The sequence below is a fragment of the Bos javanicus genome, chromosome 27, assembly GCF_032452875.1.
Source record: "Bos javanicus breed banteng chromosome 27, ARS-OSU_banteng_1.0, whole genome shotgun sequence".
NCBI classification, from domain to species: domain Eukaryota; kingdom Metazoa; phylum Chordata; class Mammalia; order Artiodactyla; family Bovidae; genus Bos; species Bos javanicus.
This window is the reverse complement of record NC_083894.1, coordinates 9,620,795-9,644,053: the sequence shown is the minus strand read 5'-3', so window position 1 is coordinate 9,644,053 and position 23,259 is coordinate 9,620,795.

The following is a 23,259-nucleotide window of genomic DNA, read 5'->3' as shown; positions in this document are numbered from 1 at the left end:
CTAGATAGCATATTGAAAAGCAGAGACATTACTTTGCCAACAAAGGTTCGTCTAGTCAGGGCTATGGTTTTTCCTGTGGTCATGTATGGATGTGAAAAATGGACTGTGAAGAAGGCTGAAGAATTGATGCTTTTGAACTGTGTTGTTAGAGAAGACTCTGGAGGGTCCCTTGGACTGCAAGGAGATCCAAGCAGTCCATTCTGAAGGAGATCAGCCCTGGGATTTCTTTGGAAGGAATGATGCTAAAGCTGAAACTCCAGTCCATTGGCCACCTCATGCGAAGAGTTGACTCATTGGAAAAGACTCTGATGCTGGGAGGGATTGGGGGCAGGAGGAGAAGGGGACGACAGAGTATGAGATGGCTGGATGGCATCACTGACTCGATGGACATGGGTCTGGGTGAACTCCAGGAGTTGGTGATGGACAGGGAGGCCTGGTGTGCTTCGATTCATGGGGTAGCAAAGAGTCGGACACAACTGAGCGACTGATCTGATCTGATCTGATTACATAATCTACTGACTTTATTCAAACTTCATCAAGTAACCCAACAATATTCATGATAGCAAAACAAATCTAACATCATGCATTACATTCAGTTATCATGTATCACATGTCTCTTTAATCTGGCAAATTTGCTCGATGGTATGTTTATATCTCATGACTCTGTTTTCTAGGAGCACAGGCCAGTCCATATTCTCTCTGTGAAATACTGCCCCGTGATTGCATTCAGGTATGTGCTTTTGGCAGGAATACCTCAGAAGTGATTCTGCATCCTCAGTGATTTATAACTGGACACAGATGTTAGCCCTGTTACTATTAGTCCTTAATCCTGTTACTATTCCTGTTTACTTTAATACTTTGGTTCAGACTGTGTCTATCGACTTCTTGCACAGCCTTTTACTATTTTAACCCTTTTCTATTTAATAGTTATTGTGAAGAGATGTGTAGAGACAAAGTATCTTGTTGCTCTTCCAATGTCTACCTACTGGTTTAGCATCCATTGTTGTCTCTTGCCTAAATCTATTATTGCGATTGAAAATTCCATCTGTACTTGGAAATTCTGGACTTTCTATATTGTTGCAAAGGTCTAGCTATATATTCATGTGTCAGTACCACACTGCTTTAATTATAGAGGCTTCATAGTGTATTTTATTTGGAGAAGGAAATGGCAACCCATTCCAGTGTTCTTGCCTGGAGAATCCCAGAGACAGGGGAGCCTGGTGGGCTGCCGTCTATGGGGTCGCACAGAGTCGGACACGACTGAAGCGACTTAGCAGTAGCAGCAACAGTGTATTTTATTATCTGATATTGGAGCCAATTGAATTGATTTTGTTTAAGTGTGTGTGTGTGTGTGTGGTGTAGTGTGTTTTCTTGGTCATTCTTTAATGTTTAGATAGTCATATGAATTTTTACATCAGATTCTAGTGCCAATAAAATACATATTAATGTTTAATTTATGAATTAATTTAGGGAATCTGAGTCCTTTATTGAATGATCATATCTAATTAATAAGAAATATCTTCCTACTACTTTTGTTGTTGTTGTTCAGTCACTCAGTCATGTCTGACTCTTTGCGACCCCATGGGCTGCAGCATGCCGAGCTTCCCTGTCCATCACCATCTCCTAGAGCTTGCTCAAACTCACGTCCATTGAGTTGGTGATACCATCCAACCATCTCATCCTCGGTCGTCCCCTTCTCCTCCTGCCTTCAATCTTTCTCAGCATCGGGGTCTTTTCTAATGAATCAGCTCTTCCTAATACTTTATTTTAATGTCATTCAAAAGTGTTTTAAAAGTTTACTCATACAGTAAAAATTTTGCACGTTTTCTGTTAAATTCCCTTTAGTTTCTTTTCTTCCTTTCTGATACTAATTTTTTCTCTCGTTGTATCTACTATTATTTATGTATATGGAAAATGTTGATTTCCTATTAAGAGGGACAAAACTTACAAAACCCCTATATTTAAAATTATAATCTTGAACTGAAGTCTGTTCATTGAATTCTTTAGCTTTTTAAGTATTGTTTGAGCATTTCAGCTAACTCTAACATGTAAAAAGGTTTAGTTTTCACCACTTTCTATCTATGCAAAGAACATTTGTAGACATGACTATTTCAGATTGTTTTCTAAAAATGTATGTGTTTTTTCTTGATTGTGCCTCATAAATTGCAAGAATGTAGAGTGAAGCAGCATGCTGCACTTGTTGTTTCTGCTGAGCTTGGGTGTCCTTGCGGCTTCATCACGCGTGAATACCCTCTTGTTAGAGCCTCCTCTGTACTGAAGTGTTTTAGTTGGGCACTACTTGGGATATTGACTTCCACTTGGGCTGTTCTTATAGTTTACTGAATCCTTTTCTTGTGTGAGTTAATTTTGTCATTGTGTATCTGGGATTTTCCAGATACCTGAATGGACCATCTACACTTAGAGATCATTTTATTGCATGTCATCTATCTGCTATTCTAATCAGTTTTCCTATTTAACTGAATAGTACTGGAGATAATGGACACCTTACTTGTTTCTGCTGTTAGTGACAATGCCCTAGGTTTCTCCCCAAAAGTAAGTTAGCGTATTTAGGATTAAGATACACTGCATATAATCATAGAAGAAAATAGTTATTTCTCATTCTCTTGTGCTTTGTTTTTTTGTAAAAAAGAAGTGAATATTGAAGTTCCTCAAAAGGTTTTTCAGCATCTATGGAGATATTTATATGATTTTTTTCCTTAAGTATTAACATAGTATATTACATTATACAGTAACATTACATAAACATATTTACTAATACTGAAACACCTGAATTCTTGAATAATTTTATTTGATCTTAATATATCATTTTCTTACTGTGATACTCAGATCAGATCAGATCAGATAAGTCGCTCAGTCATGTCTGACTCTGCAATCCCATGAATCACAGCACGCCAGGCCTCCCTGTCCATCACCAACTCCCAGAGTTCACTCAGACTCACGTCCATCGAGTCAGTGATGCCATCCAGCCATCTCATCCTCTGTCGTCCCCTTCTCCTCTTGCCCCCAGTCCCTCCCAGCATCAGAGTCTTTTCCAATGAGTCAACTCTTTGCATGAGGTGGCCAAAGTACTGGAGTTTCAGCTTTAGCATCATTCCTTCCAAAGAAATCCCAGGGCTGATCTCCTTCAGAATGGACTGATTGGATGTCCTTGCAGTCCAAAGGACTCTCAAGAGTCTTCTCCAACACCACAGTTCAAAAGCATCAATTCTTCAGTGCTCAGCCTTCTTCACAGTCCATTTTTCACATCCATACATGACCACAGGAAAAACCATAGCCTTGACTAGACGAACCTTTGTTAGCAAAGTAATGTCTCTGCTTTTCAATATGCTATCTAGGTTGGTCATAACTTTCCTTCCAAGGAGTAAGCGTCTTTTAATTTCATGGCTGCAGTCACCATCTGCAGTGATTCTGGGGCCCAGAAAAATAAAGTCTGACACTGTTTCCATGGTTTCCCCATCTATTTCCCATGAAGTGATGGGACCGGATGCCATGATCTTCATTCTGAATGTTAAGCTTTAAGCCCACTTTTTCACTCTCCACTTTCACTTTCATCAAAAGGCTTTTGAGTTCCTCTTCACTTTCTGCCATAAGGGTGGTGTCATCTGCATATCTGAGGTTATTGATATTTCTCCCGGCAATCTTGATTCCAGTTTGTGTTTCTTCCAGTCCAGCATTTCTCATGATGCAGTCTGCATATAAGTTAAATAAGCAGGGTGACAATATACGGCCTTGACGAACTCCTTTTCCTATTTGAAACCAGTCTGTTGTTCCATGTCCAGTTCTAACTGTTGCTTCCTGACCTGCATACAAATTTCTCAAGAGGCAGATCAGGTGGTCTGGTATTCCCATCTCTTTCAGAATTTTCCAGTTTATTGTATTCCACACAGTCAAAGGCTTTGGCATAGTCAATAAAACAGAAATAGATGTTTTTCTGGAACTCTCTTGCTTTTTCCATGATCCAGTGGATGTTGGCAATTTGATCTCTGATTCCTCTGCCTTTTCTAAAACCACCTTGAACATCGGTGATACGAGATTCTATTTATTTTTGTTCGGTATGTACTTTTAGTTACTGTATAATTTTTGTTACTGTATTTGTAAATGATATTAATATATATTTTCCTCTTTTGCACAGTCTTTTCAGGTTTAGGTATCAATGTTATAGTTAGAAATAATTCATGATACTTTCAGACAATTTGGCCTTTGAGATTGGACAGATTCTTTTGTGATAACACCTTGCCCTTTTGGTCTTTCCTGAGGTACTTTTTTAACAACATTCTTAATATCTCCATGGAAAATTTACAAGTTAAAATTTTTTATCTTTAATGTGGTTGTTTTAGAAAATTGAATTTCACTTGGATATTCTCCAATTTATTTGCAAAAAATGAGCTCATAGTTTTTGCAGATTAATTTTATTTCAAAGGCCTTTTTCTCTTAATCTTAATTATGTTCTTGTGTATTTTCTCTTTTTTTCCTATAGTTGCATTTGTAAGCACTATATTTATTTGTTAATCAGGACTATGCACACATCTGATGAAAAGGACCCATGACCATCCAAATTTCTTGAACTTTAAGGTGAATAAAGTGAATAGCTGGGACTTTAGTAATGATTCCCTTGAAGAAGGAGTGAGTGTTTTATACATCTAGGATAGGGTATGTGCAGATATTTGGTGGCCAAAGTGATGCGCTGTGTTAGGAATTGATAACTATGCTAAAATATTCGTTTATTGTCTCTGTCTTTAGTCTTGTATTAATATAAAAGTGGAAGTGTCAGTGTTTGATGTCAGCATGTCACCACATAAAAGAAAGACTACATTACTAAGTTCCCTTATAGCAGAACTTAGCTAATGGTTGATGGTGAGTTATATGTGCAGATTCTAGGAGGGGCCCACAAAGAAGGGAAGAGGTTTCTGTATCTTTTCTCCTGTACTTTCTATCTTAATATTGGCTAGACTTTGGATATTGTGCCTGGAGCAACCATTTTTGGCTCTGAAGATGACCTTGTGAATGGAATTTATGCATTAGGAAAAACTAAAGATGAAAATGTCTAGTTCTTTGGTGTAATATATACCACAGCATTCATTGAGAAATGAATGCATGTCATCTTTTTGTTTTGGGCTATTTTGAACTTTAATAAATGAAACTATGGAGTGAATATTATTTTGAATCAAGTTGCTCAAAATATGCATACATTTGTAGTATATAGCAATAATTTGGTCTTTTTAATATTTATAACTAGTTCATTTTATGACTTCACCATAACTTATTTAGCTATATTATTGATGAGTATTTGATCTGTTTCTACATTGAAATTAATGCTATTAAGATATTATTATATTTCTGTTTGGTAACTGCATATATGTTTGTGTGTGTGTCTTTTGCACTTAACTGAGTAACATGTTTATATTTAGTATTAATACGACTTCCAGTTTACTGCTAAAATTCATCAATTTATTATTTCTTGAAATATTAATCAAGTTAATTTTAAAGTTCATGCCTGAAAATTCCAATATCTAGAACTTCTGTGTATCGTCCTCCATTGCTTGTCTTTCTTCCTAGTTTCAACTTACTTACAGTATTCCCATAGTCATTTTGCATTACTTTATTTTTTAATGACAGTTCTCCTAGGTGAAAAATTCTAAATAATTCAAAGCTTCAGTGATGTCATTTTCTATCTAAAAGGATTAACTTTTGCCTCTGGTTAACAGTTTGCAAGGAAGAGTTATCTTAATCCAATCAGATATTGAATGTATTTGAAGCTTGGTTTCATTTATTTTAAAGCCTTCTTTATTTATAGCTTGCTCTTGCTCTTATGCCAAAACTTTTGAATCTTCAAAGAAAGCCTGGAGTATTTACAATGTCTCCTTTCTGCACTTGCCCCTTACACTAGGTTTGTCTTTTTTTTTTTTTTCTTTCCAGCACTTTCAACCTCCTAAGTGTTCTGTTCTCATAGTTATTGCTTCCAAATCAATAAAAGTCATTCCACACATTGAACTCTTATTTTTTGGCTTTAATTCTCATTAGCATCTTGCCACTACAAGTCCATGAGAGCTCTCCAGTGCTTCCAAACAAATTTATTTTTGTTCCCACTTTTAAAGTTTTTCTAAGCTAGTCCACCATTTCTGAAAGTGAAATCTGCATCTACAGTCACCTGTAAGCCAGTGTTATTTGGGTTTCACTTTGCAATTAAGATGAACATAATACAGATAGTATGAGCCTGATAATAAAGCTTTAGAACAAATTACTTGGCAAATAACTATCCTTATGTTGATAAAGAATGCTGATTTGCCTACATATTAGAGGCTGAATTTCTCATTTTTGGACACCATGTATGTTATGACCTGACATCCATATGAAAACTGGGTGTTTTATCCAGAAGCACTTTATTATCACTTGGAATTAGACTGAAGTGGTCCCTAAAACCCACTTCCTGTGGATCTTAATATTTCCATGTGAAGCATGACATATAACTGTAAAGTTTTGTTTGAAATGAGTCCGTTTTACAGAAAGCAGTATACCACGTGTCAACACACTGACATTTAGAGAACTACAGCTGAGCCCAGGAGCATCCTAAAGCCCAGTGATGCCCGAGTGGCCTCTCATTGGTCAGAACTGCAGGTAGTGTACTGGCCTGGCCAGTTTTCTTGAAAGAAAAAATGGCCTGCTGTATAGTAACCCATGATTTCACCAGTTGTTTGGGGAATTGGAAAGGATAGGACAGGATAAGATTTTAATTTGTGCTAGAGATTTGGGAAATAGTACTGTTGAGGAAATCTTTAAGTCTAGAATGTTGAAGTACTTATATCCGAAATGAGTTCTCGTCAAAATACTCCGATGAGGAGGTGACTCTAATAATCGTGAGAGCTACCTGTGCATGACATTCACCCCAAAGCTTGCTTAATGGCCCCACAGTGGCGGCCACAGTGACAGAGAATATAAACTATACATGGACTCAAGCTCCAGGTCCTCCTCTTCCTGCAGCTATACTGGCTGCAGTCAGCACTGAACTCCCAGTTTGATATTAAGCCCCCGAGGTGCGGCATATTGCTCAAATTAGACCCCTGCTAATCATCAAGATTGCTGCAATTTATTCACACTGATTTAAACATTTATTCTGCATATGGAAATTATTCCCTACCTAGCATAAATTTTCCGTGACAACATTTTTATACTTAATACTTATGAATGCACTATAGCATACAACACTGCTTCTGAATAAGAAACATTGTATGTTACAGATCTCACCACACTTTGCATCACTCAGAAGCTTCTAGCCTTGTAGAATTATTGGGCAGTCTACCGAAGACATGCATATGGAACTACCTGGGATAAAATATCAGACAATTCAATTGTGATCTACTATAGGATATGCTATATGTCCTGAACTAATGAAAATAAGTGTTTCGTTTCTTCCATAAAGAATATAAAAGAGCTCAGACATGAAGAGGTGAATATAGATCCCACCTTCTGTAATTACAATCCTTAAAAAATGCTGGAAATGTTTTCTTCCTTATCCCTGTGTGTGTGTGTGTGCGTGCGCTAAAGTGCTTCAGTCTTGTCCAACTTCTTATCCCTAGGAAGGGCTTATTGAAAAATCATAGAACTTAAGAAAGAAATTCCAGTAATACTGTCATTGACTCAGAAATAATCTGACCATCTAAGGTTTCTCAAACCACTTGTTGAGGCAAAAAAAAACAAAAACAAAAACATAAGTAGTTATGTATTATCTCTTGTGGTTGATTTTAGTGATGAGGGATATAAAAATATCTATGATATAGATATAAAAATATATCTATATCATAGAGATATAAAATATATCTATATCATAGAGATATAAAATATATTCTAGATATAAATAATATTCTAGATATAAAATATTATATATAGAATATTTAGATAGATATAAAAATATTCTATATTTTTAGAATATAGTTGCTAGCCTTCAAAGGAAAAGTGTATTTAGAAAATTGTGATTATTTCCATGATTAAAGCAGAAAAAATTAAAGACTAAAGTAAATTCTACTTTTAGGGCCACTGAGGAACAGATTCTTTCAGCTTGAAGGTCCTGTTCACTCTGATAATTCACACAACAAACAAAAAACTGAGATTCTTCCTGGGTAGAAAGGAACCTGATTTAGGTTATTAACATTGGTAATTCCCTGTAAGTTCATAAATAAGAACGAGGATCACCAAACTTACTTTCTTCCTTGATGTGATGTGCATTTGCTTATGGATGAGTTACTTTTCCTTCCTGTTCTCCATTCTCATAATTTTGTTAATCAACCTATGTCATGTACAAGCTATTTGACTTTGAACTTCAGAAGAGAATATAAATGTGGTATCTACATGAGAGGATTACAGGCATCACCCAGAGGTCCCGAATTCAAGCTGGACAACATTGGGGTCACTCATATTGGTGAGACAATGGACATCTGTCATTGTTATTGCCTAAAATCCAGGCTTCCCAAAATAGAATCGTGGAAATTTACTCTCCTAGTATTCTTTGTAGCTAAAATGTAGGCAAATAACTGCTGTTCGTCCAATCAAATGCACTTTCAAGAGCTTTTGAACTGGCTATGAACAGCATGAATAAAAGAGGCTTTAAGAGATACTGTATTTTACTTACTTACATATGAGAAAGAAAAAGCACCCTAATGTTAGTTTTACCATGATTCTTGTGAAGTGTTTGCTGCTTTTCATTCTGTGAAGTTAAGCCTACTGTTTTCAATGATTTTTTAGAATTGAGTTGCCAGATGGATTCTATTATTTGTAAGAACCCTGAGCAATATTGAATGACTGTTTCGTTTCTGGAAATATTTCTCTCCTAACTTGCTTGAATACAGACATGATGATAATTTAGAAAAGTTTTCATACAATGGAGGTTTGTAAAGATACTTTCTCTGAATCTTTAAAAATATGACAATGTATAATGAAAGCATATACCATTATAGCTATCACATATGTGATATCACATATATATATTTACATATTATATGTATTTGTTTAATTAAAAGAAGGAGGGAGTGGAACATAGTTTCTAGTAACTCGATCTAGGAATGAATCAGAGCAGGAGAGCTTTTTTCAGAAGTAGATAGTTTAAATTTGTGCACGATCTAAATCTTATTCTCACTCATTCTTTTTTTCTATATGTGATTTTATGTTACTTTTGTAGTATAACTCACTGTTTGCACCTTTGTTAATTCTTTTAGGGGGAGGATGGTGGTTAAAATGAGGAAAGTAAATACAATTCTAAAAGTTCCTATCATTTTTTAATAGAAGTGAAATATTAAAGTTGGATGTTATTTATATTTTCATTCAAATTTCCTAATTTCTAGAAGAAGATCAAACCTATTTTCTGGGTTTCAAATACTATTTCTTTTAAATTGCTTTTCTTTCTTGTTTATAACAAGTTTATATAACCCTGCCCACTCTTATTCCATATAAGCATTGGCTCATTATCTCAGTGTAAAAAGAAATGAAACTATTAAAATTAAGAATTATTTTTCTTATGGAAAAACTCTTTCTTATCTTTTCATAATATAATAGTTCCTCCATAAGTAAAATAATAATACAGAATATATTAATTGCTTAGTGTTTAAAATTGGAGCAGTATAGTCATCATTTTTTATATAATTTTACCTTCCACTTACTGTAATTTTTCTATACTGCAAAAGAACATCTGCTCTTAATATGTTGTGATACAACAAAAAGTGAAAAATATGTCATTCTCCTATCTATCCTCAGCTTACATATATATTTACATACTGAATAAAATAGCATTAACCCAAAGTTTGTGCACGCATATGTGTGTAGTTACTCAGTCGTGTCTGAGTCTTTGCAACCCTATGGACTTCAGCCCACCAGGTTCCTCTGTCCATGGAATTTTCCAGTCAAGAATAGTGGACCACGTTGCTATTAGCATGTATGATGTATGGCATTAATACATCATACAGTTGCCATTAATGATGTATGCCACTGAGAACCTTGTTCTTAACCAATTTTTCATTGTGTTTCATATTCTTGATGTATTCCTCTATAAACATTGTCTTAATTTATACTTTTATTCTTTTGGATTTTTTCTAAATTTTCAGTTTTTAAAAAGATTTTGATATATACCTCAAAATCTTAACCTTTTTAAAACCATAAATACCTTATTTTTAGATAAACATTTTCTTGTATTTTTGATAAGTAAATGTTGTTAATGAATGTTGTGGTATGTTATGGGTATACTGAAATATGCCCACTTCTTAACAGAAATTCCCAGATTACAAGAACATGAGTGTAACTTCCATATGATCAGGATTTATGTAATTTTGTTAATTTCTCTTTTTCTTATGTAATGCCTAGTCACATTAGTCACATAAATTGATTTTGACCAATAATTGTTTAATATAGTGAAAATGAGTATACTACCCAAAGCAATCTATAGAATCAATGCAATCCCTATGAAGCTACCAACAGTATTTTTCACAGAACTAGAAAACATAATTTCACAATTTGTATGGAAATACAAAAAACCTCAAATAGCCAAAGCTATCTTGAGAAAGAAGAATGGATCTGGAGGAATCAACCTGCCTGACTTCAGTCATCAAGACAGTATGGTACTGGCACAAAGACAGAAATATAGATCAAAGGAACAAAAATTGAAAGCCCAGAGACAAATCCAAGCACCTATGGACACCTTATCTTTGACAAAGGAGGCAAGAATATACAATGGAGAAAAGACAATCTTTTTAACAAGTGGTGCTGGGAAAATTGGCCAACCACCTGTAAAAGAATGAAACTAGAACACTTTCTAACACCATACACAAAAATAAACTCAAAATGGATTAAAGATCTAAATGTAAGACCAGAAAATATAAAACTCCTAGAGGAAAACATACACAAAACACTCTCTAACATAAACCACAGCAGGATCCTCTATGACCCACCTCCCAGAATATTGGAAATAAAAGCAAAAATAAACAAATGGGACCTAACTAAACTTAAAAGCTTCTGCACAACAAAGGAAACTGTAAGCAAGGTGAAAAGACAGCCTTCAGAATGGGAGAAAATAATAGCAAATGAAGCAACTGACAAACAACTAATCTCAAAAATATACAAGCAACTCCTGCAGCTCAATTCCAGAAAAATAAACCACCCAATGAAAAAATGGGCCAAAGAACTAAACAGACATTTCTCCAAAGAAGACATACAGATGGCTAACAAACACATGAAAAGATGCTCAACATCACTCATTGTCAGAGAAATGCAAATCAAAACCACAATGAAGTACCATTTCACGCCAGTCAGAATGCTGCAATCCAAAAGTCTACAAGTAATAAATGCTGGAGAGGGTGTGGAGAAAAGGGAACCCTCTTACACTGTTGGTGGGAATGCAAACTAATACAGCCACTATGAACAGTGTGGAGATTCTTTAAAAAACTGGAAATAGAACTGCCATATGACCCAGCAATCCCACTGCTGGGCATACACACCAAGGAAACCAGAATTGAAAGAGACACATGTACCCCAATGTTCATCACAGCAGTTTATAATAGCCAGGACATGGAAGCAACCTAGATGTCCATCAGCAGACGAATGGATAAGAAAGCTGTGGTACATATACACAATGGAGTATTACTCAGCCATTAAAAAGAATACATTTGAATCAGTTTTAATGAGATGGATGAAACTGGAGCCTATTATACAGAGTGAAGTAAGCCAGAAAGAAAAACACCAATACAGTATACTAATGCATATATATGGAATTTAGAAAGATGGTAATGATAACCCTGTATGAGAGACAGCAAAAGAGACACTGATGTATAGAACAGTCTTTTGGACTCTGTGGGAGAGGGTGAGGGTGGGATGATTTGGGAGAATGGCATTAAAACATGTATATCATATGTGAAACGAATCGCCAGTCCAGGTTCGATGCATGATACAAGGTGCTTGGGGCTGGTGCACTGGGATGACCTTGAGGGATGGGATGGGAAGGCAGATGTGAGGGCGGTTCAGGACGGGGAACACATGTACACCTGTGGCAGATTCATGTCAATGTATGGCAAAACCAATACGATTTTGTAGTTAGCCTCCAAATAAATTTTTAAAAAGAAAAAAAAGAAAAATATTGAAAATTTCAAACAGTGATATTTCAATCTCTTAGATAAGCATCCGTCAAGATTTCCAATGGGTTCCCTTTCAGAGGAAAAGGTAAAACAGTATTTCTTGTCTCCTGTTTAGTTCTATTCCATTTGGAAAATTCCTGTGAACTCTCAATCTATTTTTAAAATATATGGATCTTGATTTCTGTTTCTTAATATGTCTGTGCTTTTTAATGTGAAAAAAATCCTGTTTTCCTAGTTGGTGAGATTATAAAAATAAATTAAAAGTTTCTAGGATGTCAGCACACCATCACTGAGCCAGCTAGCTCCATTGTGGGGTCTGCCCATGTAGACCCCTGACTCCTCATTCACTCCACTACCCACATGCAAAGGGATAGAAAAGAAACTATTCCTTTCCTTCGGGAAATTTCCAGAGTAGTTTTGTATAGGCTGTCTTGGCGTTTGGCACAGTTCTTTTTTTTTTTTTTTAACATGAATAAATGTGTTTATCCAATTTGCCATGTACTATGTATAAACTAAATTTGCAGATATGAATCTGAGTATGATGATAATAAGTACCTGTCTGCATTTTTTATGTAAATTAGAATGCTATTCATTTGCATTTGTTATTTTTTATAATTATAGTTTTTTTTTAATTCATTCCAAACAACTTAAAATATTTACTTAAAAATTTTGGATTAAATCAGTTGACCAGTAGCTAGTGTTATTAAACAAAATATATTGTTTTTATTAGCTGTATTTCTTCATATCTTTAAATGCTGTGGATATCTTAACTTTTTCTTAAATGAAAGAGTGAATGATATGTGTTGTAAGAGAAGGAAGATAGATAAAGAAAGCTTTATTTTATTTTTCCAAAGTTGGATCATGTCATCTCAGCCTCCATTTGTCATTCCAGGAGCATAAAATACTTCAACATACGATTCTGGCAATAATTATATTTTATTTTTAAAGTTCAGTTATCTCTAGGTTGGAAGCTCACTTAAGTACTGTTCTCTGTACACTAATTGAAAAAGGAGTGAGACTGAATTCTTAGGGCCTGATACAGCATCAGATACCTTGTAGTCATTTTTCTTTGCAGAGAAAATTTAACTATCTTCCCCATGGCTCATTCATTTGGTCACTTGAAAATATTTCTTTATTGAGTGCTACAGTAAACCAGACACTTCTATTCTACAGCAGAGGAAGGTAATAAACAGAATAAATCATAGGGAAATATGAGTGTTTTATACTGAAATAAATACTAAAGACAAAATATGGAGAAAGCAAGTGTTAAAGGGACTCTTAAGACCGTAGGTAATGTGTCAAATTCACTTCACCTGCTTCACTAGTGAAGGTTGCTTTAAGGCTTGGGGCACACAGACTGAACAATAAGATGCTTGCCCGAGTTGGTCTCTAGAAACTTGGAATCAGCTGTGTCTCGTTGGAGCTGAGCTGGTTAAAAGGGCAGAACCCCGGCCCTCCAGCTGGGCACATGCCCGTGTCCCTTGGTGACCTTCTGAATGAGCTGAAGACTGCAGCTTAGGTTACACCTGCACAGAACCAGGATAACCACACCTTCTTCAGCCACCTTGCCCTGCCATCCCCATGTTCCCTGTGCCTTGCACCTTCTGCTCCTTGTTACTTATCCCCCAAATACCCTGAGCCCCTTGTCTTCAGTGGGTGGACTCGAGATTTAGACCAGTGAGTTCTTTGGTCTCCTGCTCTGCTGCATGTGAATAAGCCCTGTCTGCTGAAGACCTCGGCGTCTCCTCTCAGGGTTTGGCTCCTGTCTCTCAGGAAGAACCTGGTTTGTAGCAGTCTTTATATTATAAACTGGGCGGGGGGAAGCTCACTGTTATTTAAATGACAAGGTAAAGGAATTGACTGAGTTAATCATGTATTTATTGGGAGTAGAGACTTCTAGGCAGACTAAGGTCAGGAACAGAGACACTGTGAAGGAAGTGTGTTTAGCAAGTTCAAGAAAAATGGGTGAAACCAGAGGCTGGAGCAATGTAGGGCATAGAAATAAAGTCAGCTAATCAGGGTTTCACGTCTCCTGAGGCCTTTTCAGATCATTGTAGGCAATCTTGTGTTTGCTCTGAACAATAGGAGAAGCTGCTAAGGGGGAGTTAAACAGTAAAGCGGCCTGCTGAATTAGGCCTATTTTTCTAGCTTTATTGAGGTATATTGAGAAAAGTTACACATGTTTAAGATGTACACATGATGTTTTGGTATACCTAATATACTCTGAAGCCACCAGGGCTCCCTGGAGGCTCAGACGATAAGGAATCTGCCCACAATGCAGGAGACATGGGTTAAGAAGATACCCTGGAGGAGGGCATGGCAACCCACTCCAGATTCTTGCCTGCAGAATCCCTATGGACAGAGGAGCCGGGCGGCTACAGTCCATGGGGCCACAAAGAGTTGGACTTAATTGAGTGGGACTAAGCACAGCACCATATACTATGAAATGATCCCCACAATCAAGGTCATTAATCCATCCATCATCTCACATAATTCGTGTGTGGTAAGACCACTTAAGATCAACTCTCTTAGCAAACTTTGGGTATCCATTACAGTATTAGCTATAGTTAACCAGGACATGTGCCTTGGATTTCCAGAACTTCATCCTGCATACCTGAAACTTTGTATCCTTGCGGCCACACCCCATTTCCCTGTGCCACATCCTTGACAGCCCCTTTCTACTTCTGCTCTTAGGAGTTTGAGTTCTTTTTTTAGATTCTATATACAAATGAGATCATGCAGTATTTGTCTTTTCCTAGCTGGCTTCCGATTTTAAATTTAACAGTAATGCTCTAACTTCTGAAAATACATTGGAAGGAAGCCAAGGGTGGAAAGAAGAGCTAAGCTGCTAGAGCCCCAGGTGAGAGACGTGCAGAAGCAAAGGGAAAGGAACATGGAAGGAGCCAGCTTCACTGTGTCCTTTGCTCCCATTTGTACACATTGTCCATATCCCCTCATTATTCTAGCCCTCTGCCCACCTTGCGTATAGCACATCGGTGCCTTGTCCTGGGCTTCACACAAGAAATGCCCCACTGCTTCTCTAACAAAAGGTATCAATCAAGAAGATGCTTCTAAAAAGCAAATTTCCCCCAAAAGTTTTTTGATTCTTCCCAAATCTATGGTCCTCTGAGGTTCAGTTTGTGGAATACTGACTTCCCCTCACTAACCTGCATGATTGCTGGGAGCATTATATTACTTGTGATTTTTACAAAAGCCCTCCAAAGAAGGGATCGTCCCTCTCCTCCACACATAGTGAAATCTAAGACAGAGTTTAAATATATTTCAGAAACTGCCCAATTGACCAAGTGTGGTGCCAGATCTTAAAGCCAGTTCTGTTTTGCTTCAAAGCTCAAAATTTTTTCACCCCACCCTGCCACAGAACCACCTCATGTGTAATTTGCATCCTTATAGGTAACAGTGGCAGCAGCAATTCTAGTTAATATACCCTATGCAGTTAATGCAGGAACTCTTCCTTCCTCACCTCGGAATGTCTTCAAATAGACCACTGTACAGCTGAAGTTTTCTATGATTTAAATTTCTCCTTTTGAAAGGGAGATAATACTGATGTGTATTTTGATAACTTCCAAGTCATTTATTCTCCTCCTAAAGAACCTAAGCTATTCTGTTCAATTGCACTGTTCCAACTATATGTTTAGTTAGGCTTTTGCTCTTAAATTCTAATTTAGATGTTTTAATAATATAAAGTAATTCAAAATGTCTAAGTCAATTTAACTTACAGCTAGTTAAATAATTAAAAATTAGCCCACTGTGTAACTTAAGCCCTTTCTCCACTGTTTAAATTAGGATTTAAATTGACTTTTATGTTTTGGATTGGATTTTAGAATTTCATTTAAAAATAACATAAATTTGTAACAATTGATTATTACATTTTGAAAGTTTTATGGTTAGCACCTAAGTCATTCTTATGATATTATATCATATAATGGTGATTATTATTATGGTGAGATTATTTTTAAATGAAAGATTCTAGGGATTCTAATTATACAAATTTCTTCATATTTTTCATAATTTCGCTAATGGAGATATATGTGAGATTAGGTGAAATATAATTAATCAGATATTATTAGAATTGAACTTTTCAAAAGGAGTAAAGAAAAGAATGTTTTTCTGAAAGAATCCATACTACAGGCACGTCCTATGATAGAAAAATATTAAATAGTTTTGGGGAAATGCTCAAAGCCATTCAAGTTTCACTGTAGTTATTGAACTTTAAAATATTGTGTTCCAAAGGACATTTTTGATTTTGAATATAATTTGCCTTCAAGTATATGGTAACAGAGAACATTTTAAAATATATAATAAAATAGAAATATCTTTGGGATGCATATTAATATTTTATTTCTAATTTTATCAAATAATTAAGTTTAAAATGAATGTCTCCTTAAGATCATCAGATTTATGGAATGGACATATAATTCAGCTCTGAAGGAATTTATCATTAAAAGGGCAATTTTGGTTGGTCATGCCATTTCTTTAATCTGTCTGTCCAAAATTTCATTAACTCTCTTGGCATTGAGGAAATCTTATACAAAGTTCTAAAGAACTGAGAAAAGTTTATACGCCTTATATATGTATAAAATTTTAAATGAGGAAGCCACAAAAGTGTACTTATTCGGTTTTTTTCTCTAATTTCATCTGAAATTTCAATCAGCTTAAGTTTGAAATATTTGAATCATTATTAATGTGGATGTCTTATAGTGGTAATTATTAAAATAATATTAACCATGGTATCTAAATAATAGAGAATTCTCTTGCCTGAGAAGCACGACGCTTTGCAGTGTATAGCACTGCAATACACTGCAGTAATCAAAAGACCAAATGTCATCGTTTTTAAAAAACATTTATTGTGTCAGATTTTAGTTGCAGCATGTAGGATAGTTCATCATTTCAGCCTGAGGGGTCTTAATGGCAGCATGTGGGCTCTTTTAGTTGAATATTAACCTATGTTCAGACACAAAATTGGGGAATGATTTCTAGAATGTAGTTTAGGAATATTTCTAGTCATATTTATATCTGATATCTGTATTAACACATATTATGAATATATATATATATACACACATATATAAACCTTAGATTCTTTAAGGTTATAAATAACTGGGCTGTGTCTTTTATTAATGTCCAATCTTGCTAGCTCCTATATATCCTAGAAGAAAATTTATACATTACAAATTTACTTTTTTTTTCTCCAACTTAGTGGCATTTACTAGAATAAAGTATAAAACGCACGTTAAACCGTGATCGACTAGAATGGAAAGGATGCAGTCAATGCTTCTTTGTTACTGCCCTTATAAAGGTCAGCTTCATAAATATTTGTGCAACTCGGTAATTGTATCAAAAGTTTATATTATATGGAATTATATAATTTGTTTAACTTTGATTTTTTTTTTCTGTCACAGAAATAACTTCTTAAAGAGCTCTAAGAATTTTACTATGTAAAAATATAGTATGCTCCCATGTCTACAGATACCATGGTGCATTTTTTAGGTTTTTCCTACTTGAATTATTGAAAGGTAATTCCATGTACCCAAAAGAACTTTATTTTCTTTATGAGATTGTGATTTCTCCTAATCTGTCATATATGTAACTTCCAGAATAATCCATTCTTAACTACTCTTTTATTTTAAGATTGAGTAGTTTATTTTCGTCTTATATCAGTGAACTTTCCATGTATATATTTCCATGATAAGAATATGTATAATTATGGCTGCCCTGTCTGCTAATATGTTGTTTTGACAAACTGCTCTTTAGTTTTATCTGGATCCCTCAAGAAAATGTAACTCAAGCTTGTTTTGGATAATCCACATTAACATGAAATGCACAAGTTTGCCTCAAAAGAATATAATTAATTCACAGATGATTGTTAAGCCAAACCCAATATATAACATCTGTCATCATCACTGATATTTACAGTAATAGCTTCCAGACTTAAAGGTTTGTGCTGCAGAGTTGAAGGAAATTTTATCTGAGCAACTGAATTAGTAAAGTTTCCTATGATTATAAGTAATAAAAATCCACAGAGACTAGTTTAAGCAACAAGGGTGTGATCATTTATTATAAACTTTCTTTATAAGCAGAAAATATACAAACACTAGATTAAATGAAGAGAAATGGTTATTATAAGATTATAGAATTGTTTCATGGAATGCAAGGCCAGAGGTGGATCTAGAATTCAGATTAGACTAAAATTAATGATGGCTGTGCTTCAGAGTTGGCTTCCCTGGTGGTGCTGTGGTAAGGAACCCACTCTCCAAGCAGGAGATGCAGGAGATGCAGATTCAACGCCTGGGTTAGGAAGATCCCCTGGAGGAGGAAATGGCAACCGGGTCCAGCATTCTTGCCTGGAAAATTCCATGCACAGACAGCCTGATGAGTGCAGCCGATGGGGTTACAAAGTGTTGGACAGTACTGAGTATGCACACAGACGTGTTTCAGGGTAGTACCTGTCAAACTTTAATGTGCATGCACAATGCCAGGAAAATATAAAGTATGAAAAGTGTTAGTCACTGCTTCGTGTTTGACTCTTTGTGACCCCATGGACTGTAGCCTGCTAGTCTCCTCTGTCCGTGGGATTCTCCAGGCAAGAATGCTGGAGTGGGTTGTTATGCCCTCCTCCAGGGTATCTCCAGGGATCAAACCTAGGTCTCCTGCATTGTAGACAGATTCTTTACTGTCTGAGCCACTACGGAAGCCCCAGGAAAACATAGACTCACATGTTAAGACTTCTATGCCCATAACTGGTGTGGTCTGTGCGTGGGTGGAAAAAGAATTGCCAGACACAGGGTATTTCAGAACAGAGTGAGTTTACTAAGAACAAAGAGCAGAGATAATGAAGAGGCTGCAAACACAGCAGGCAGACCTCCTGACATATCAGGGGGAGCCGACCCCTTTTGTGGATTAGTAGTCAATTTTTACAGCCTCAAGACAAAGAAAATTCCTGCTGGTAGGGTGATTGGTCAGGATACTATAGGGTGGGTATTTTACCTAATACAGGAGTAAGGGAACTGGGCAGTTTAGGTCAGGAGATTTCATGGCAACAGTTGCTATGGGGTTTGGTCAGTTCTGGAGATTTTTTGCCCTGTGACCTTGGTATGAGACTCCACGTCTGTGATCTTGGTATAGCGGCTCTGCAATAATCACTGCAGCTTTATTTGTAACAGTCAATCACTAGGGAAAAAATCAGATGCTCATCAACAGATGAAGCGTTGAGCAATGTTACTCAGCCATGAAGAAGAATGAACTGAGACAAAAATGTTAGATAAAAAGAGTACATTCTACATGATTCCATTTATATAAAATTCTAGAAAATGCAAAGTGACGATAGAAAAGAAATCAGTGACTTTCTGGGCTTGTGAGGGGACAGGGAGACAGGGGTAGGGGAGACTTTGCTGATGATCTATTCATAAATGTTCATTGCTCATATGGTTTTATAGTTTCACAAGTATAGGCATTTGTTAAAACACGTCAAAGTTCCACTTCATTGCATGCCGATTATATCACAATTAAGTATTTAAAAATAAAAGAATATTCACAGTAGGCACAACATGATGAAACTGAAAAAATGCTGCTAGATGGAAAGGAGAGAGAAATCTTAGAATCAGTCAGGGGAGAAAGATATTTAAAAGAGCAGTAGTGAGGTTGGTATCTGATTTTGAAATATCAAGATTGAAAGGAAGCAGGTCAGAGGATAGTAGTTGGTGCTGGCTGGCAGTATGTAAAAGAGAAGTGGGAGACTTGCTGAAGTAGAATTCTACACACAATGTTTTTTAAACATACAAACAACAACCAAAAAAAAAAAATTGAAAAAGCAGAATGAATTTTAGGCAGAAGGAAGGTGCTCTCACATAGGATGTCTCATATGCAGGACAGAACACAGGGATGCATGATCTAAATATATGTCTACTGTATTAAACAATAGAATACCAATGCATCACAGGGATTAAATATAAGATACCTTCTTCAAATTTGGGAAGAGATAAAAGACATCACAGTGTTAAAAGGTCCAGGGTGAGAGCGAAAACATAAAAAGGGGCGGGGGACTTTCCTAGTGGTCCAGTGCTTAAGATTCCATGCTTCCACTGCAGGGGGCGTGGGTTCAATCATACGTCAAGAAACTAAGAATCCCTCATCTTATGTGGCATGGTCAAAAAAAAAAAAAAAAAACAAGTGGATGGGAGATTCTAATAGAAAAAAATTGGCAAACATTCCAAGTAGTTATCATTCAAAGAGTGGATCAGAAAACCTCAATAAATCCAAACCTATATAGCAATTAAAATAAATAAAGTAGATCATACAGGCTAGCATATATAACTGAAGTAAGTTAAGTCAGACAAAAAGTTATAAAGGCTATTTTTTTGTTATATGGTTACATATAAATAGTGTAATTTTAAAGGTTCCATTATAAAAAAGAACAACATTACTTATATAATTCAGGAAGTGGACTAGATGGGAGAAAATGACTTTTTGGTTTCTGTTCAATATTTCATTTTTTTGTAAATGCAAGACTAAGAAGTTTGGCTGAAAATTAATGCGGTAAATATTTACTCTCTCATATTCTCTACTTTTAAATTTGAAATTAACTTAAAAATATTTCCAATGAATCAGCTCTTCTCATCATGTATCCAGAGTACTGGAGCTTCATGAATATTCATTGGAAGAACTGATGCTGAAGCTGAAGCTCCAATACTTTGGCCACCTAAGGCAAAGAACTGACTCATTGGAAAAGACCCTGATGCTGGGAAAGATTGAAGGCAGGAGGAGACGGGGATGACAAGGGATGAGATGGTTGAATGGCATCATCGATTCAATGGACATGAGTTTGAGCAAACTCCAAGAGATGGTGAAGCCTGGAGTGCTGCAGTCCATGGGGTCACAGAGCTGGACATGACTGAGCGACTGAACTGAACTAAAGCATTTGATGCAAAACATCACTTCTAAGAGTTTTAAGAACAGGTTACATGATCAAACTAATATAAAAAATGCAAATGCAATAGTTTTCCTCCGGGAAGTTAGCAAGGCACATTACTAATATGAAAGATTCTAAGAAATCTCAGGGGAAAGAACTATTTAATTTTGTTCATCTTAACCCATGCTAATTTGATCACCAGAGATTTTTTTTTTTTAACTAAGCATCTCATAAAACACTCTAGTTACCTTGGAAAATTCATTTGTAAAATGAACCTTTCAAGAGAGTGTCAAATTATGCAGAGATGTCAATGAATATGGATTAAGAGAAACCATCACATATGGTGAATGGGAATTCACTGGTGTTTTCCAAGACAGAGCTTTAGGAGAAAGTGAGTTATAAAGGAGAAAGTAGGAAATTTAACAGTATGTGTGGAAGACTCAGTTAAAGGGAGAAGGAATGTTTATAATTTTAAAGTGAGAAGGGAGAAGAGCAATGCATTTTTTTTGTCACACTTAATATTTGTAGTTTTATTTATGCTATAGATATGGATCTGAAATTAGATATAGTCTTAAGCACAGATATAAATTTCATAATCACCATATCTTGAGGAAGATGGAATGGAGAAAAAGAAAAAGAATTCTTAAAGCAATGTCTCTCAACATTTTGAGGCACCAGTACTCTTGCCTGGAAAATCCCATGGACGGAGGAGCCTGGTGGGCTGCAGTCCATGGGGTCGCTAGGAGTCGGACACGACTGAGCGACTTCACTTTCACTTTTCACTTTCATGCATTGGAGAAGGCAATGGCAACCCACTCCAGTGTTCTTGCCTGGAGAATCCCAGGGACAGGGGAGCCTGGTGGGCTGCCATCTATGGGGTCGCAGAGTCGGACACGACTGAAGTGACTTAGCAGCAGTAGCAGCTTAAAATTACCCCAAGACATAGGTCCAAATAAATGGTGTTTCAGAGATAAATCTTAGGTGAGAAAAGTTTGTTCATTTTCTGATTCATTTAATTTGAAGACAAAAAACTTAACTGTCCCTTAACAGTGACTTTGCTCAGAGAAGCTAGGTAACAATGTGATATGGAATTGTCACCATTAAAAACAGTATAATCAGGAATTTTTAAGTTTAAAATTCCAAGGTCATTAAAGATAGGTATCACCTTCAAAATTACTGCAGTGCACTCAGAGGGCACAAAAAGATGCGGATGAACTCATCCCTTCGGTCCCTTTTGGTCATGCTCCTTTTGAAGGTCACCAGCTCTGACAATGGGCTTGGAGAAGTTCTGCAGAGGAGAAGCAGGTCAGCTCTGTGTACAGAAATGTCTCCACCGCTCTCATTCAAATGAGGCTTCAGATAATCCACTCAAGGAAGATCTGAGGGAGGTTACATTACATGCTGCTTTAGTTTGATGATTTTAATTCTTCATAGAAAATTTCCTTTCCTTTCAGGAGCTTTTATACTTTTGTTTAAAGAGAACACTGTTTTTTGTTCTGTTGATTTCTTACTGTAAAACTTAATCAATTGTGCTTCTTGCATTTTAAATCACATTAACTATGATTTTCTTACAGTAATCACGTGATCTTAATATTGAGCATACATGGGAAACGTGTGTGTGATCATTCTAAAATACTAATGAATTATTGAAAATCAAGACAGTGTGATTTCCTTTGTATCACTATCAAACATGTATTTATTCAACCTGCATTCAAAAGTCTATACCCTTACATATGTCTTTGTGAATATAAATATCTCTTATTTGTGGCTTAATATACCAGCAAAAGAGAAGATATAAGAACAAATAAATCAATAACAAAAATTTTAATTTTAGTAGTATAGAAATTGACCTTCTTTTGGTTTCTGCTAAAAATAAATAAATATACTTTTAAATGATTAATTCTCTAACCATATGACATTCTGTGATATTTGAAGACATTATTTAATTTCAGATAAATATTCAGAATAAAATATTATATTATGTTACATACAGTGAGCAAAGCCTGAAAATATTTTGAGAAAGTAAAATTAGGAAAATTCTTTGCCACTTTTAAAAATTATAATATTATTAAATATATATGTATAAGCATAGCCAATAATTTTCTAATGCTGTCTTTTAATAAACACATTTTCAGCAACTCAAAAGTTTAATTCATTTACTGAGATGGAGAATATTAATCCTTAATTCTTGGGCAAGTGAGATTT